Below are 17,230 nucleotides of genomic sequence, written 5' to 3' on the forward strand. Positions count from 1 at the left end.
TCATATCTATTCAATAGGAATATCAAAAGGAGAAAAATAAGAGCCTAATATTTTAAAATATAACTGAGCATTTTACAATATTAAAGAAAAACAAGTGTCTTAAATTATAGAAAACAAAATAAACAAATTGACACCTAGATATGTGAAAGTGAAACAGTAAAACATTAAAACAATGAAAAAAATTCTTACAAGCAACTGAAAAATATAAATTACTTATATAGAGAGAAAAATTATTAGGCTGATGGCAGATATTTCTTAGCAACAATTAATGCTAAAATATAATGGAATAAAAGGATTTAGAGTGTTAAGGTAAAATAACTTAAACTCTAGAATAACACTTCCCAAAAATATCATTCCAGAGTGTCAGCCTAATAAAGATATTTTTAGATAATCAAACCCTTGAAATATTGGCAAAAATACAAACAAAAAAAAAACACACACAAAAATAGATGATAGATAGGTAGATAAATAAATGCTAGATGATGGATGGATAGATAGACAGACAAAGAGACAAAAACAAACCTATGAGTAATAATTAAAAAGTAACTGAAACAAAATCACAAAAGGAAAAATGATGGTACAAGAAGGAAGGCAGAACTTTCACTTCTGTCCTGGAAGAATTAAGAAGGGAAGAATTTACTATCTGCCTTTAAAGAACTAGAAAACCAGACATAATGTATGATATATAGTTTTTAAACATTTGGATAACAGGGAAACACAAGAAGTGAATCTCATAATTTCCCCCAGCTTACTGCCTGGAGAGAATTTCCAATCTGCAACACAGGGTGGAAAACCCCAAATAAAATCTCCTGGCCTGGCTGAATTAAGGAGCCACTGTTTAGAGAGACCAAGAAGACTAGGATTTGGGGAGCAAAACATCAAAGAAGAAACTAGATGGGGAAAGAGTTCCCTCTAGAGATTTCCAGAGGGATCCTCTAAAAGATTTTGGCTAAGAACTGATCTGCACATGAGTGTGAAGATGTTATTCAAGGCGAGGAAAGGTCCACCTGTATGGAATAGGAGAAACCATCCCTTGAAGCTCAAAGAAGGCTGAGAATAGTTTATTTTCTCAGTAGTTAGTGTGGAAAGACATTCCAATATATAGGGCATTAGGTACAGTTCTATAGAGGATATTGTATTAAGAGTGAAGTCAAATTAGCTCTAGACCGAAGAGTCCTAACAAAACTTAAAAGTAAGCTCAGAAATAACAAAACTCTTTTAAAGTCATTTAATTCCATCCCAGAACAAATCCTAGTAATAGTTAATAGAATATTTTTTAAAATCAACATCAAAGACCATAAAATTCATATTATCCAAAACCCAAACGAAAATGATAAGTAAAGCATGCTTTCTGGTTCTGAGATAAGATGGAATAGATACTTCTCCCCAGCCCTCTAGCTGAGTACAGCTAAAACAAACAAACAAACAAACAAAACCTGGACATTATTTATAATACAATATAAGAAGATTCTGAAATGTGAAGAGAAGGCAGACCAAAGGAACAACACAGCAATAAATCTAGGTTTTCTTTTTTGCTTAATATATCCAGACTGTGTAATGGAGAAGCCAGAAAACCAGAAATGCCAATAGATGCAAACAATAACAAGAACAATAAAGCTCCAAGAAAAGCCTTCTCTTTTTCTCTAGCCAAATAATCAGAAAAATGGCAGCCTAGCAAAAATACTTTATACAACAATCACTTTATTCTAGCCGATCACTACAGAATAAAATTTCAGCTCCATACCCTATCTCAGCAATGGCTGTGTGGAAAGTCTAATGTTCCATTTCACTTAACTACACTGAGGCTGAGTTGTTGTTAGAGTTTCTTATTGGGTGGCCAATAATTTCATCACTGTCCAGCAGTAGTATTCCCTTTACTGTTAGAGTAGGCCATGTGGGGAGTGGAATTATTTGGGCAAAAACATTTATATTTATTTTCTTCTTTTAAATATTATGAGCAGAAAGTCTGAGATAGAAATATAGATGGAAATGAGCCATTTCAATATCAATCTAATATTTTAATATCAATTTGATCTAGGTCAATGATTCCTACATTTTCAGAGTCAGAATATTCTACTGATATTCCTTATCCTTTAAGAGTTTTATAATGTTTTTAAAAATATATTCTATTAAAATTAATTTGTTATATATTTTTAAATTGTCATGCATGTAAAGAAGTTGAACAATATAATCCTTGAAAAGAATAAAATAAAATCAATAGAACAAGATACAGAAATAACACAGAACAACATGAGTTTAAAACTACTATCAAAAATATTCACTCTCTGTGTGAGAAGGTAGAGGGATCTACAACATGATGAAAAGAAAAATAAAGGATATTAAAAAAAAAACTTAAATGGAACTTCTAGAGATGAGAAATACGATACCTAAAATGAAAAACATTCTGGGTGGGATTAATGATAGATTAGACACTAGAGAAGAAAACTATGGAACTTAAATACATAGTACTAGAAACTACCCAAAGTAAAATATAGATAAAATATAATAAATAAGATTAGTAGAGCATCAATAATCTATGGAACAATATCTAGCAATGTTGCATATTTGAAAATGGAATCCCAGAAAAGACAGGGAAGCAGATAGCATTTTTGGAGAAATAACAAATGAAAAATATCCAAATGTAATTAAAACGAAAAGTAAACATATTCAAGTTCAGTGAAGCCTAAGCAGAAGAAATGTAAAAAATTCTATGTCAAGCTACATAATAATCAAATTTCCTAAAACCAGTAATACAAAAAGAATCTTAGAAGCAGAGAAAAAGAGATACATTACATACAGAGGAGCTATTGAAAGAATAAAACAGACTTATCAGAAACTATGAAAGTCAGAATAAAATGGAGAGAACTCTTTAAAGCATTAGTCCCAACCTTTTGAGCACCAGGAACCAGTGCTCCTATGAGAATCTACTAATGCCTGATGATCTGACGTGGAGCTGAGGCCATGTTACTAGTAGTGCTGGGGAGCAGCTGCAAATACAGATAAAGCTTTGCTTGCTCACCCGCCGCTCAATCTCCTGCTGTGTGGCTGGGTTTCTAACAGGCCACTGACCTGTCCTATTTATATGTCTACAAGGAAGTTATTTTAAATATAAAGATACAAATAAATTAAAAATAAAAGAATGTAAAAAGATGGTATGCCATGAAACACTAACCAAAAGAAAGCTGGAGTGGCTATAACAATAATAACAAAGATTCTGAACAAGCATTACTTCTAGGGATAATTAGAGTTATTTTTTTCTAATGGTAAGGAGGTCAATTCATCGAGAACAAAACAAGCCTAAGTGTTTACGCACCTAACAACAGAACTCCATAATGCATGAAACAAAACTGATACATAGATCTGAGAGAAATAAAAAGATCTTCGATTATAGTTGGAGATTTCAACACTCTTTTCTTTATAATTGATTAATAGTAACAAAGAAAATCAACAAAGATACTAAAAAGTTAATTGATACTGTTAATAAACTTGACATAAGTGACATTTACAGGATATTCTACACCAAAACTGTTGAATATACATTCTTTCCAAGAGTACATAGAAAATTCATCAAAATAGACTATATTTTAGGTCATAAAGCAGGTCATAAATAGAGTAAAATGATTAAAATCATAAAAAATGTTCTCTTGTTATAATAGAATAAAAATATAAACCAATATGTCTGGAAATATTTGGAAAGTAAACCACATAGTTCTAAATAACTCCTGGCCCAAAGAAATCACATGGGAAAATTTTAAGATATTTTGTACTGAACTAAAATAGAAAACAGAGCATTCCAGAATTTGTCTGAAACAAAAAAATACTTGCAGGGAAGTTTAAAGCATTAAATACTTATAAAAAGAGAAATGTCTCAAATCAATAATTTAAGCTTCCACTTTAAGAAACTAGAAAAAGAAAACCAAAAATAACAAATTAAACCAAAAGCAAACAGACAATAAATAGTAAATATGAAAGTAGAAATCAAGAGAGGCATAACTATGGATCCTACAGACACTAAAAAATAATTAAATATTACGAATGAATCTGTGCTAAAATTTTCACGACTCAGATGCAGTACACGCAAAATTCTATATGCAGTTAAACTATCTTTCAAAAACACAAACTACTAAAGCTTCCTCAAAAATAACATGAATCTCCCTATAGCTGTTAAAGATATTGGCTTAGTAGAAAAGTTTTCCTCAAAAATTCCAGGATTAACTGACTTCACTAGTGAATTCTAGCAAATACTTGAGGAAGAAACAATACCAATTCTACATCACCAAAATCATTTTATGAGATAATTAATTTGATATCAAAACCACAAGATAACTGTGCAGTAAGGAGTTTGGCCTTGCCCAAAAGAGAGGTCTAGCCTTTGTCCACAGCTCCTAAGAGATACCTCTAATCCATTGGAATTTCCAAGGTGATAGAAGTGGCTCTGTTATTCATAGTAGGACCCTCAGTATACACCTAATATTTTATGCTAATGAGGTGACTCCTGTTGAGCCCTCTAATGAAATGTTATTAGTCAGAGAGTGGGGCTTATTGATAGAGTTCACGCATATGGGCAGTGAGTCAATAATCATGCCTATGTAATGAAGCCCAAGCAGTAGCTCAGGTAAGATTCTCTGATTGTCAGTAATTCATGTGAATTGTCAGCCATTGATACTGGGAAGGTTATATATCCTGAGAGCAATGCAAACTTCTTGTTTAGAATCCTCCCAGGTTTTGCCATAGACATCTTTTCCACTAGCTGATTTAATGTATCCTTTCCTTATAATAAATTGTAACTGCGAGTATACAGCTGTGAGTAAGTTCTGTGAGTTCCAGAAATGATCAAAATTGCAGGTTATTTTGAGAACTCCTTGAACTTGCAGTTGGTTTTAGAAGCCCTGGGAAGACTTAGCAGTGGGAAGGACTGTGCCCTAGAAAATTGGTTTGTCAACTCCAAGTAACAACTTAGAAGTACAGATAGATATCCCTGAAAAAATATATATGCAAAAACTTTTAACAAAATTTCAGCAAATAGTTTTAAATGTATACGATCAATTGATTTTCAATAGAGGCAGGCATCAAGGCTACTCAGTGTGGAAAGAAAAGATTTTTTCAACAAGAGGTCCCGGAATGATTAGAAGCTATATGAACAAAAACCAACCAAACAAACAAACAAATTATTACATCCCAAAAGTGAACGCAAATTATATCACATAATCTAACATAAAAACTAAACTATAAAACGTCTAGAAGAAAATCTCTGTGAACTTAGGTTAAACAAATATGTCCCAGAATGAGACAGAAAACATAAACCACAAAAACTGACATATTGAACACTACCAAAATTTAAAATTATCTGCTCTTCTAAAGATAACAAGAAATGAAAAGTTAAGCCACAAACTGGAAGAAAATATTTATAAACCATAAATCTAAAAGAGGGCTTACATCCAGAATATATATTTTAAAAGTTACAATTCAACAACAGGAAGATGAACCACCTATTTTTAAAACATAGGCAAAAAAATCTGAACCGACACTTCACCAAAATAAATCCATGGATAGTAAATAAGTACATAAAAATGTTATTAGTCATTAGAGAAATGCAAATAAAAATAATTTAATATTACTACATATACATTAGAATGAATAAAATACATAGTATAGCAATATTAAACATTGCTGAGGACATTGAGCTATCTGGAACTCTCATTCCTACCACTGTAGATAGAAAATGGTACAAATACTTTGGAAAACAGTATAACTTTTTTTTATACATTTAAACACACATACTAGTTATTAATGTACTGCCTAATTTCAAATTCATCTTTCAGAAGCTGCTCAGCAATAAAGGATTGCATTCTGTAAGCTTTGTCAGTAGAGGGTACTAGAGAGACACTGCAGGAACAAGGAGCTTCTCTTCTTGGCTCTGGTGCTGTTGTTTGTTTGTTTGCTCATCTGCATAGTCCATCTGCAGTACTTGTGTGGGGAGTATCCAATGGTATATACCTCCACAGTATGCAAGATAGGCAAGCCCTTTGCAGTAGCCTGGGCCAAATTACTACCTTGTCATGGCCCTCCTATGGATACTATGTTATGAAGACCTCATTTGCATAACAGCAACCTTATGCCTCTGTGCACCTGCCCCACTTCGTCAGCTCACTTGCACCCCAAAGCATTGTTTCTTGCTTGCCTGGCAATTGTGGGACCAGCTCTGGCCACAGCAACCCAGTGAACTTCTCTACCATCCAGTATACTGCAACAGCACTTCCTCCAATGCAGTCTAACTCCAATTGGGGGGAAGGTACCCTTCTTCCATCTTTATCATTCTATGGGTATTCTCCCTTAGTCCTAGAGTATCCTTTAGAGTTCCCTCTACATCTATATAGTTAATCTCCTACATAATCTCCTACATAGCTTAATAATTCTTTATATTATACTTCCACAGCTTAAATTATTGTGATTTCTTCTCCTGATTGGTCTCTGACTGTTACATCATATAATTAGTTAACCCACTTCCAGGTATCTGGTACATGCAAGATGTGTAATTTTTATTTGGTAGCCTTTAAATATTTTCTTTTTAGTTTTAGTTTTCAACAATTTGACTGGCTGTGGTTTCCTTTGTGTTTGTGATCTCCTTGAGTCTGTATATTTGTCTTTCATCAAATTTGGACATTTTCGGCCATAATATCTTCCAACATTCTTTCTGCCATATCTTCGTTTATTCTCTGCTTCCTAGACACCAACTACATATATTTTAGACATTTTGATATTATCTCTGTAATAAAAGTCTGTCTTTGTTTTTTAATGTTTAACTGTGGACAGCTTTTAAGTCTACTCTCTTCCCCTCTGTCCTACATATGGAGAAGCTGAAAAGCCTCCTTAGGTACCAGCAGGAGATTCCAACCACTACCCTTCCTTACTTTCTTTAGCCCTTTTCAGATCAACTTGAGAGGCCTGCCTAGATCTCCCAAACAGCCTTGTTATGCGAGTAATAAACATATTCATACCCTCTTGGTGTGTGTGTATAGTGCCATTAGTCTTGACATCTGAACCAGATGAGATGGTCCATCTATGTGTCAAGATGGCTAAAATAGTTCCACAAAGACTTGTTCATTTTTCTGGCTTATTTTTTCTCTCTTGAGTTGTAGATGAAATAATTTATAGTAATCATTTCTAAGTAAACTTATTCATGTTTTAACTCATATATATTCTTAAGACCCTTAAAGGATTATGTTTAATGTAAAATTTCTTCTATGTTAGAATTTCCATTTAGTTCTTTTTCATCGTTTATATTTCTATCCCAAGATTTGCCATCTTTTCACTTATTGTGAGCATGTTGTCTTTTACTGTACACACAAAATTCTATATGCAGTTAAACTATCTTTCAAAAATGAGGGATAAATAAAGAACTTATAAGTACACGAATATTGACTTATTATGTTACTCATCTGAAACTAATATAACGTATGTGTCAATTACACTTCAATTAAAAAAATACAATAAAACTCAAAGACATCCAGGAAAAAAAATCTTATCAAGTAAAAAAGTAGATTTTATGAACTATATAGATGTCTAATCAAAGTACTGTAAACTTGAAACTAATTTAAATAAATTTATAAAAGAAAAAAGGTAGAGAGTTTATCACCAGAAGACTTTCAATAAGGGAAAATTTAATGAAGTATTTATGAACAGAAGAAAAATGACCCCCAAAATTAATCTGCTCTTTAAGAATTATTGGTAACAAAATCTATTAGAAAATATGTGAGAAAATCTTTTAAATTTGATAAAATGAAGAAATAATAATAATGTGTAATTTAGCCAGAACTAAAATACTTGTCAACAATTGAATTTAATTTCAGAGGGACTTATCAAGATTAATGCATTCTAAGATGCTTATATGACTCAAAAATAGAGAATTAATAATTTACTTTAGGCTTTGTTAAGAATGCATGTTAAGTCTACGGCCAAGCCACCCTGAACATGCCCAATCTCATCCGATCTCGGAAGCTAAGCAGGATCAGGCCTGATTAGTACTTGGATGGGAGACCACCTAGAAATACTAGGTGCTGTAGGCATTAAAAAAAAAAAAAAAAAGAATGCAAGTTACAATAGTTAGGTTATGGATTAAAAAATAGACACAGAACAAGTACTTTCCAAACAGATTGAGGAGGAAAAAAATTTAATGAAAATAAACAAAAGAAATTAATCAAAAGAAGGCAAAGAAGTGGAGATACAACAATGGAAATGACAAAACATAATGTAAAACAAAGGTTGGCTTAACCAAATTCAGATATATTAATAGTAGAAAAATGTAAATGGATGACACCCTTCAGGTCACAGAAAAAGATGGCCAGATAAGATTAAAATTCAAAATGTTAAATGCTACTTTAAAAAAACACATCTAAAACACAACGCAAAAAACCAGAGAGTCTAATAATGGAAAAAAGATATGTCAAACAAATACTAGTTAAAAGAAAGCTGTCATAAACATATATTCACCAGGAAAAATAGACTAAAAGTCTAGCATACTACAGAGATAAAAGTCAAACAAATTACCAGAGATAACAGTTTCAGTTCACTAGGAAGATATATCAAGTACAAATACTAATAATATAGCCTCCATATATGTAAAGTTAAAATTGTCAATTCCAAATCATAGTGAGAGATTTTAAGGTAACTGTCTATAAAATCAGTGAAGGTATAGAAGATGTGATTGCACAATTAACAACCTTAAGCTAATGGCTTTATATAACTGCACTCTAAATCTGGAGGACACATTCTTTACAGGGCATATATGGAATGTCTATCTATGCAATGGAACCCTGTGAGCCATGTGTTAGGTCACAAAGCTAGCCTATACAAACTTTAAAGAATTTGTATCATGAATAGCAAAGTCTTGATGACAATAAAATTATCTCAATATTTGGTATTAAAAAGTAACTAAGGAAACAACACTTGTTTGGAAATTAAAATCCTCTTCTAAATAGCTTACATGTCAAAAGATAATTAACGGTGAAATTGGAAAATCCTTAAGATTTAAAAATAAAAAAATACTACAAATTAAAACAATGGGATGTAGTTATTAAAGTATTAATTAGTTGTAAATTCATAGCATTAAATACTACAATAAGGAAAAAAAAAACACACAGAATAAGCCCAAGGAATATAGAAAACATGTGGTTAAAAATATAGAAAACAAATATACTATGGAGAAGATGAACTGCCAAAAGTTTGTTCTTTGAAAAAAACTTATAAACCATGGAGAAGAGTAATCATGCTAAAAGATAGAGTTTTTAAAACTATATTAAGAATAAAAAAGAGAACATAACTTCAGAAATTGCATAGATAGAACAGATAATCAAACTATATTATGAACAATTTTATGACAGTAAATGTTAGAACCAGATGAAATGGGTAAACTCCTTAAAATCACAGCTTACCAAAAGTAACACAAGAAAAAAATATATTAATAGTCCTGTTACCATTAAGGAAATTTATAATTAAAATTCTTCCAACAAATAAAACACCAGACCCTAATGGCTTTACATGGACTTCTACCAAATAGTCAAGAAAAAGGCAAATCTAATATTACACAAACTCTCTCAGAAAATAAAAAAGGGAATTACCCCCTATTCAGTTTATGAGGTTACCATAACCTTAGTAATGATCTCTCTCTCACACACACACACACACACACACACACACACACACACAATACAAGAAAAAAAATAGTTACTGGATGATTGAAAATCAGTGTAAAAGGCAAAAGCATTAATCTCTAAAAAGATATTACAAGAAAGTATAAGAAAGTATCTTTTACGACCTATGGTAGGAAGTGTTTCTTAAGCAAAACACAAAAAAGAACAATCTACAAAGAAAAAATATTGATAAATTCAGCTACGTTAAAATTGAAGATGTCTAATGATTAAAAGTTACCGTACAATGAAAACATAAGCTCCAAGCTAGGAAAAGATGTTTGTAACACATGTAAGTGAAAAAGAGCTTATATTGGGAATATATAAATAACTCCTATGAATCAAGGAGAAAAAGACAAACAACCCAATATAAAAAGATTTAGACAGGTACTTCACAGAAGAGAAAAACAAATATATACATGCATATACATATTTTAAATATATATAATATTATATAAATTATATATTTATATATTATATATTATAATATTATATATATAACTTATATGTATATAAATTATATGCCAAAAAATGTTTAAACACATCAGCAATCAGAGAAATAAAAAAATTTAATCATAATGCATTATTATTTTATACCTAGGGGTTGAAGAACAATTTTCTTAAGTTTAGATAACACAGTGTTGGCAAACTATAGAGCAATAAAAACTCCCACAACCTGCTGACAAGCATATAAATTGGTACAAACACTTTGGAAAACACTTTGACATTACCTAAAAATTTTGAACATGTGCCAACCATGTGATTCAGCAATTCCACTAGTTATTACATACTTGAGAGAAACTCTTACACATGCATACCAGAATATATGTACAAGCATGATAACAGCATTATTACTCATAAATGCAAAACCTGAAATGGATGTAATGTCGATCAATAGTATAATGAAAAATAATTTATTATATTCATACTATGGAATATTATACAGCAGTGAAAATATATTAACTACAGCTATTTATGTCAACATAGATGAATCTCAAAAACATAACATTAAACAAAATAAAGAAGTTAGAAAAATTACATACAACTTGTTTTCATTATATAAATACCATAAACAACTAAAACAAAAATATATATATTATTCACATAGATAGGAAAACTATAAAGAAAAACAAGGGAAAATGAACATGAAAACCTTCATCTTATTAACACTGGGAGGAAGAAAGGGGCTGGGAAAAGAATGAAATCAATAAGAATCAAAACAAGAAAAATATCAAGGCAATATTTTATTTCTTGACCCAGATAATAGATTCATGATGGAAGCTCTCATGTACTATTTGTGTGATTGCAAATTGGTGAAGTTGCTATGGAAAACAATTTAGAGGTTCCTCATAAAAACCTTATGACCTAGCAGTTGCATTTCTGGACATACATCAAAAGAAAACCAAAACACTAATTCAAAAAGATATATGCACTCCTATGTTCACTGCAGCGATATTTATAACAGCCAAGACATGGAAGCAATCTAACTGCCCATCAATAGAGAAGTGGATAAAGAAGTTGTGGTACATATATACAATGAAATATTACTCAGCCATAAAAAAAAAAAAATGAAATCTTATCATTTGCAAAGCCATAGATGCACCTAGAGGGTATTATGCTGAGTGAAATAAGTCAGACAGAGAAAGACAAATACCATATGTGGAATCTAAAGAAAAAAATAAATAAACAAACCAAACAAATTGAAACAGACTCGGTAGATACAAAGAAGATTCCAGTGATTGATTGCCAGACAGGAGAGGAGTTGGGGACTGAGAAAAGAAAAAGGTGAAAGGATTAAGAAGTACAAATTGGTAGTTACAAATTAGTCATGGGGATATAAAGTATGGCATAGAGAATATAGTCAATAATATTGTATTAACATGCATAGTGCCAGGTGGGAACTAGACTAATTGAGGAATCGCTTCATAAATTATATAAATGTCTAACCTCTATGTTATACACATCAAACTAATATAAAATAATGTTGAATGTCAACTCTAATTGAAAAATAAAAGTTGAAAAAAAATCTGGGTTCTGTACTACATAATAGGTAAGCTGTGTGAATTTGAGAAAGTTGATTATCCAAAATTGTTTACTTATTTATTGAATGGCTCTCCCCTCCAGAATATAAGCCCTCATCAAACAGGAATTTTGTTTGTTGTTTTCTTTTCACCCAGAACAAAGCCTAGCCCTGACTTGTTATTTAATAAATATTCATTGCCTGAGTGCAGAAAAAAATTATATAAGAATAGGGTAGAAACAGACAAATAAATCAAAAGAATAGGTTTACCTAGGAATAAAACAGAGCCTAGGAATAGTCTTGTGTATGTGAGGAACCTGTTATATGATAGAGAGGTATTGCAATTTCTGGGGAAAAGATTCAATAATCAGAGATGGGACAATAAATACACAATAGAATGGTAGTTCTTATTCGGAATAACCTATGTCTCATCCTGCAGAGCAGAGATAGTGAGTAGTCAAGTGTCCATCACTGGAGTCAGGTGGCAGCGTTCCAATCCCTCCTCAGGTACACTAAAAGTTAAGGGCCAGGGCAGGTCTCCTAACATCTCTGTAACACTCATCCGTAGAATGGGGATGACATAATGATAGTACTTGCCTTGTTAAGATAAAGTACTAAAATAACTATTTCAAGAGCTCAAAAATGTCATGCCCTCAGATAAAGGCTCAATAAACAGATAGCTTCCAAAATTACCTAACTTTAAGTTTCTGAATTTAAAGAATTAATGTGATAGAGAAAAAGCGTTTTTAAAAATCATTGTTACTTTTCTGTCTCACTCAACCGACTTTGAACAGACTGAGAGTAGCAATTATGCCTATTTAAGTTCATATATTCAGTACCTATAACAGAACTTGCCATGTAATGGATGCTTAATAAATATGTATTGTGCTGCATTGATTTGAATTAAAAAGGGAAGAGACAATAGCATTGCTATATAAAGGGAGAGTCAGTATGGGTGCCAGAAAATGCCACAGCTTTTCACTAGTGTATGAAGAAAAACAAAGCAGTGTTTTAAAGGCCAAATTTAATGGATTCCCAAGGTTATGCTACTGTGAAATTATACTACTGTGAAACAGGAATTAGAATCAGTCAATCCAAAATATAAAATACCATGGAAGATAAGGTAATAAAACATAGTATACTTTAAATGAATAGTCCAATTAGCCAAACACAAGGGAGAACTTAAATCAGAATGTAACTTTATGTGAGCAGAACAAGGAGCAACTGTTAATATCGACAAGTAAAAAGGACCAAAAAAAAAAAGTAGTACATCAATGGTAATGTGCCATCTCATAGAAATCCTAATCACCAAAGAAATATCTGTTGCCTAATACATTGACATAATACCTTTGTGAAATACTTAAGATATATATTCATAATTAAAATAATTCAAATCAATATAAAGCAAACCTGATGAAATGCTGTATTTTCTATCTTCAATAAATAATATCTGTGCCAAATTAGAAGTGTTATAGCAGAATAAAGATGAACGCTACTTAATTCTATAATATGTTGATAATTACCGATTTGAGGTTTCATCAAAATAAAATAGACATAATAGAAACGTATGACTTAATTGGTATCATATTTAGTAAAAATATTGAAGAAAATATATTTAGTTTTGAAACCTACATCAGAAACACTATTTCAGGTGACATTAAAAAGTTTCATAATTTTTATTTTAAAATGTGATGTAAATATACTATATATAAATTTATTGCAAAATTTTCAAGATACTTTTTCTTCTTTTAGAAATATGTAGCCAAGAGGTTTAAATGTCAGGAGAATTATGATGAGCTACTTCTTTATCCTCCAAAAAAAGTATATTTTCAATTTCATGACCAAGTAGAGAATATAAAAAGCTCTGTTCCTATTTGCTTTTCTGTTATCATTCAGAAATGAGTGACTATATATCAAAACTGGATCTTCCAAGCTATTACATTTCACTATCTGGTTAACCTTATCGGTAAAGCAATAGAAAACAAACCTCACATATTAGAATTCCAGCCACTCTTAAGAGCTATCTTGATCATAAAATGTTACCCAAAACTGAGATAAATTATTATGAAGACCAGAAATGGGCTACATTAACTGTACATGATTCAACTAGAACTGCATCTATAACAAACTCTAAGGTGTAATGCTGCTGGTGGTGGTACATGTGCAGAACAGATGATGTTGGTCATTCAGCTCATGTTTAACCCAACATGGCATAAGTACAGTATCTCTGGACACGAAGACATTTAGAGTTTTCAGTTTTTTAACAATAATTATGCTTGATCCACAGGGCATCTCACTGTTCTATAATACCTTTTATATACTTGTTCAACATTTCTGGACCAATTCAGATTTGATATAAAAATTACCATGATCTTAGCATTATGACAAAACTAATGCCCCATAAGTAATAGCAAAATCTCATGAAAATTGTAGAATTGAATACAGATGTAGGACAAGAGCCCAAATCACTATCCAAACAACAGTCCTAGGAAATACAGGTTTCAACCTAAAGAATTTATAAAATGGTGCCAGAAATTTTAATGGAATTAAATGGAAAATAGCACCCAACATTCCTATATTCTTTTCATCTTTGTCCAATAAGTGTAGAAAAGAGGGGATGTACAAGTAAAAAATAGCACAAAGAAATTATTTGTTATCTAAAATATTCTGGGGATAATACACAAAGGAGGTAAGGTGCAAATGTGATAATACTCATTTACTTTGGAGAATGTAATTACTGTGATTGTGGTTATGATTTTTAGTAATTCAAAACTACCTTATCATTTGTCTATACACAATAAAAAATTAAGTTTGGTGTTTTGCCCACAAGAGTACTCCATGTCACTCCTATCACAGTTTTCCCTTTCATTCCCACAGAATGCCAGGAACTTCCAAAATGCATTACCATGCAAATGTCTTGGGTGACTTTACTACACATTTATATTGCAAGGTAATCAATAAATTATTATTTCAATATTTATTGGAATCTCAGAATAAGAAAGAAGATAGATTACACAAATTCATCTTCTGTGATTAATGGATGTTCTAGCAGAAGGCATACACTGATGGAGTAGGTCAGTATGCAGACTATATTACTGAATATTTCAACCCGGGTTGTAAATATAGTATCTGTTTCTCTTAGGGACTGTCACACTGAGTGCAGTATAAAAGGCAATAAATTTCAACAGATTAATTAACTCTTTGGTTACTGGGGCTGTGTGTCACCTATCCTGGCACCTAATAAAAATTCCTTTAATGCCAAGACATAAAGAAGGGCCTCTTTGGAAATGAGTTATTAACAGCATTTCGTGAATAGATGGAGAAAATTGTAGTCGAGCCATTTAAGTGTCATAAAGTGCAGCAAAGGCTGCTGGAGGCCTCTCAGGGACGCCAGGCAATACCATAACAATCAAATCTGAGATGGAAGAGGGATTGAGCTGTCCACTCAGAATTTTTATATTGTCAAAGAGCAGCGAGGAAATAATGTGATCAAGAAGTGAATTAACCTTGTGTGTGAAAGAAAGGGGATGATCTGATGGAAAAGGCAGTAAAGTAAAAATCACTCCATAATGCCTACATTGCAGGCGAGTCATGAGGGGCTCCTAATGTCTGCAGGCTGTCAGAGAACAGATCCAGTCCTCTAAGTACTATAAACCCATTTCCTGCATTAGCCTGTAATTGGAATACATTTATTCACGCTTTTTTAGTTCTTCAGGGTCACTGTCTTGTATACCTACAGAGCATTAACTCCTATAAATGTTCTATCTTTGCACACTCCTGCAAACAACTAGATGGTCTTGGGTGGGAATTAACATTCAGTCAGGGTGGAGGAGAGTGCCGTGTATGGGGTACAAGATCTGTATCCATCTTCTATTTAATATTATATTGTTTAATTTAGCATCTACACTGCCTCTCCTAAAATATTCTTTGGATTCTTTCTGATAAATGTCTATCATATTTTTATATACCAAGACAAGAGTTTCAAAAAGCAGAAAATAATAAATTTGAAATACTAACCAATTTTTTTACTAATGCTCAGATAACTATCTTTCAAAATGTAAATTTTACTATGATATTTGAGGTTGAATCTCAATATATGACACTTTTTATAAAGTTCTACCCATAACCCAAGAAGTATGTAGAAATAATAAAATTTAAATCAATTTTTTTTTTCCAAAGACAGCACCTTTAGCCTAAGTTACTTAGTAAAACCAAACCCAGCAAATACTAGAAAGTATTTGCCTGACACATAGATTATCTACCATATATCGGGCACTGTTCTAAATGCTTTACATATATTAACTTAAGTCACATTGATGACTACCCTATGAGGTGAGTACTTGTCCTACTATCTCCATTTTATAAATCAGGGAAGTGGAGCAAAGAGAGGCTATGTAAATTCCTCAAGGTCACACAGCTAATTTGAAACCTCCAACGATCTGTCTCCAGGATCCTGGATTCCTAGCTACTTTGCAAAATTGTCTCACCAAAAAATAGTTAATAAATTCAACATCCTGCTTATATCCCTTTCACCAAACAATGGATATTTCATTTGTACTCTAATAAATGATCTTAAAATTTCATGTGAATGTATATAAATGTGCATGTGTTGTTCTTGGGAAATTTTACATCTTCAGCTGTTCCTAGTTTCTCCTGCATTATCAATCATTCTTTTTTTGAGGGAAAGTTTCCATTAGCATATAGATATGCTTTAGGCTTTAGTGTCTTTTGACTTGAGTCTCATTCTCCTTGATCCTACATTACCTTGTAGATATCTTTGCTCCTTCACAGCAAAACTTCTCTAGGGAGTTGTATTTGTGTGCTCTCTACTTGCTTATGTCCCTTGCATTCTTCAACCTTTAATGAATTAGCCTCCTTTGTCACTGCTCCACAGAAACTGTGGTATTAAAATCAAAGGTCACTTTTATGTCTTTATTTTGTTCAACCTTTTGGCAAACAGGACACAATTAACCACTCCCTCATTCTTGAAAAACGCTGCCTTTGTGGCTTCCAGGACAATATTCTCTGCTTTCCCTCCCACCTTCTACTTACCTGGGTTTTCCCTCACTGGCTCCTCTTGTACCCAGCTCTGAGACGGTCAAGTTTTTCAGGGCTTGGCTCTTGGCCTCCTTTTGTCACCTCTCATCTATCCCTGTGTGGTGAAGTCATCTACTATATGTATTCAAAAACCAGCTTTTCGTTGATTATGTTTACATTTTTATTTCCTATTTTTACTCCAAATGTAAATATTTGACTGCTTCCTGACATCTCAATTTTATGTCTTATAGACATCTCAGATTAACATATACAAAATAGAACTCTTGATTTTCCCACAGCACTCCCTCCCCCCCAAAAAAAGCCTAAAAAGCAAACAAAAAACTTACCTTATTCTTGATGCTCAAGCCAGAAATCTAGGTATCATATCCAAAGCTTCTGCTCTCTCTGTCTCATTTGCCAGATATTGGTTTAAGGACAATATTTTATCCGGTTCTAGCCACCAAGAGTGAGGGAAAGATTTGTATTA

The 17,230-nt window shown here is 32.2% G+C and overlaps 1 pseudogene; it reads left to right on the top strand.

Moving 5' to 3' along the window:
- The first annotated feature begins 7,947 nt into the window (after window positions 1–7,947).
- Window positions 7,948–8,066, top strand: LOC120607776 (uncharacterized; annotated as a pseudogene).
- The last annotated feature ends 9,164 nt before the right edge of the window (window positions 8,067–17,230 follow it).

The sequence above is a fragment of the Pteropus medius genome, unplaced genomic scaffold, assembly GCF_902729225.1.
Source record: "Pteropus medius unplaced genomic scaffold, Ma_sr-lr_union100, whole genome shotgun sequence".
NCBI lineage: Eukaryota > Metazoa > Chordata > Mammalia > Chiroptera > Pteropodidae > Pteropus > Pteropus medius.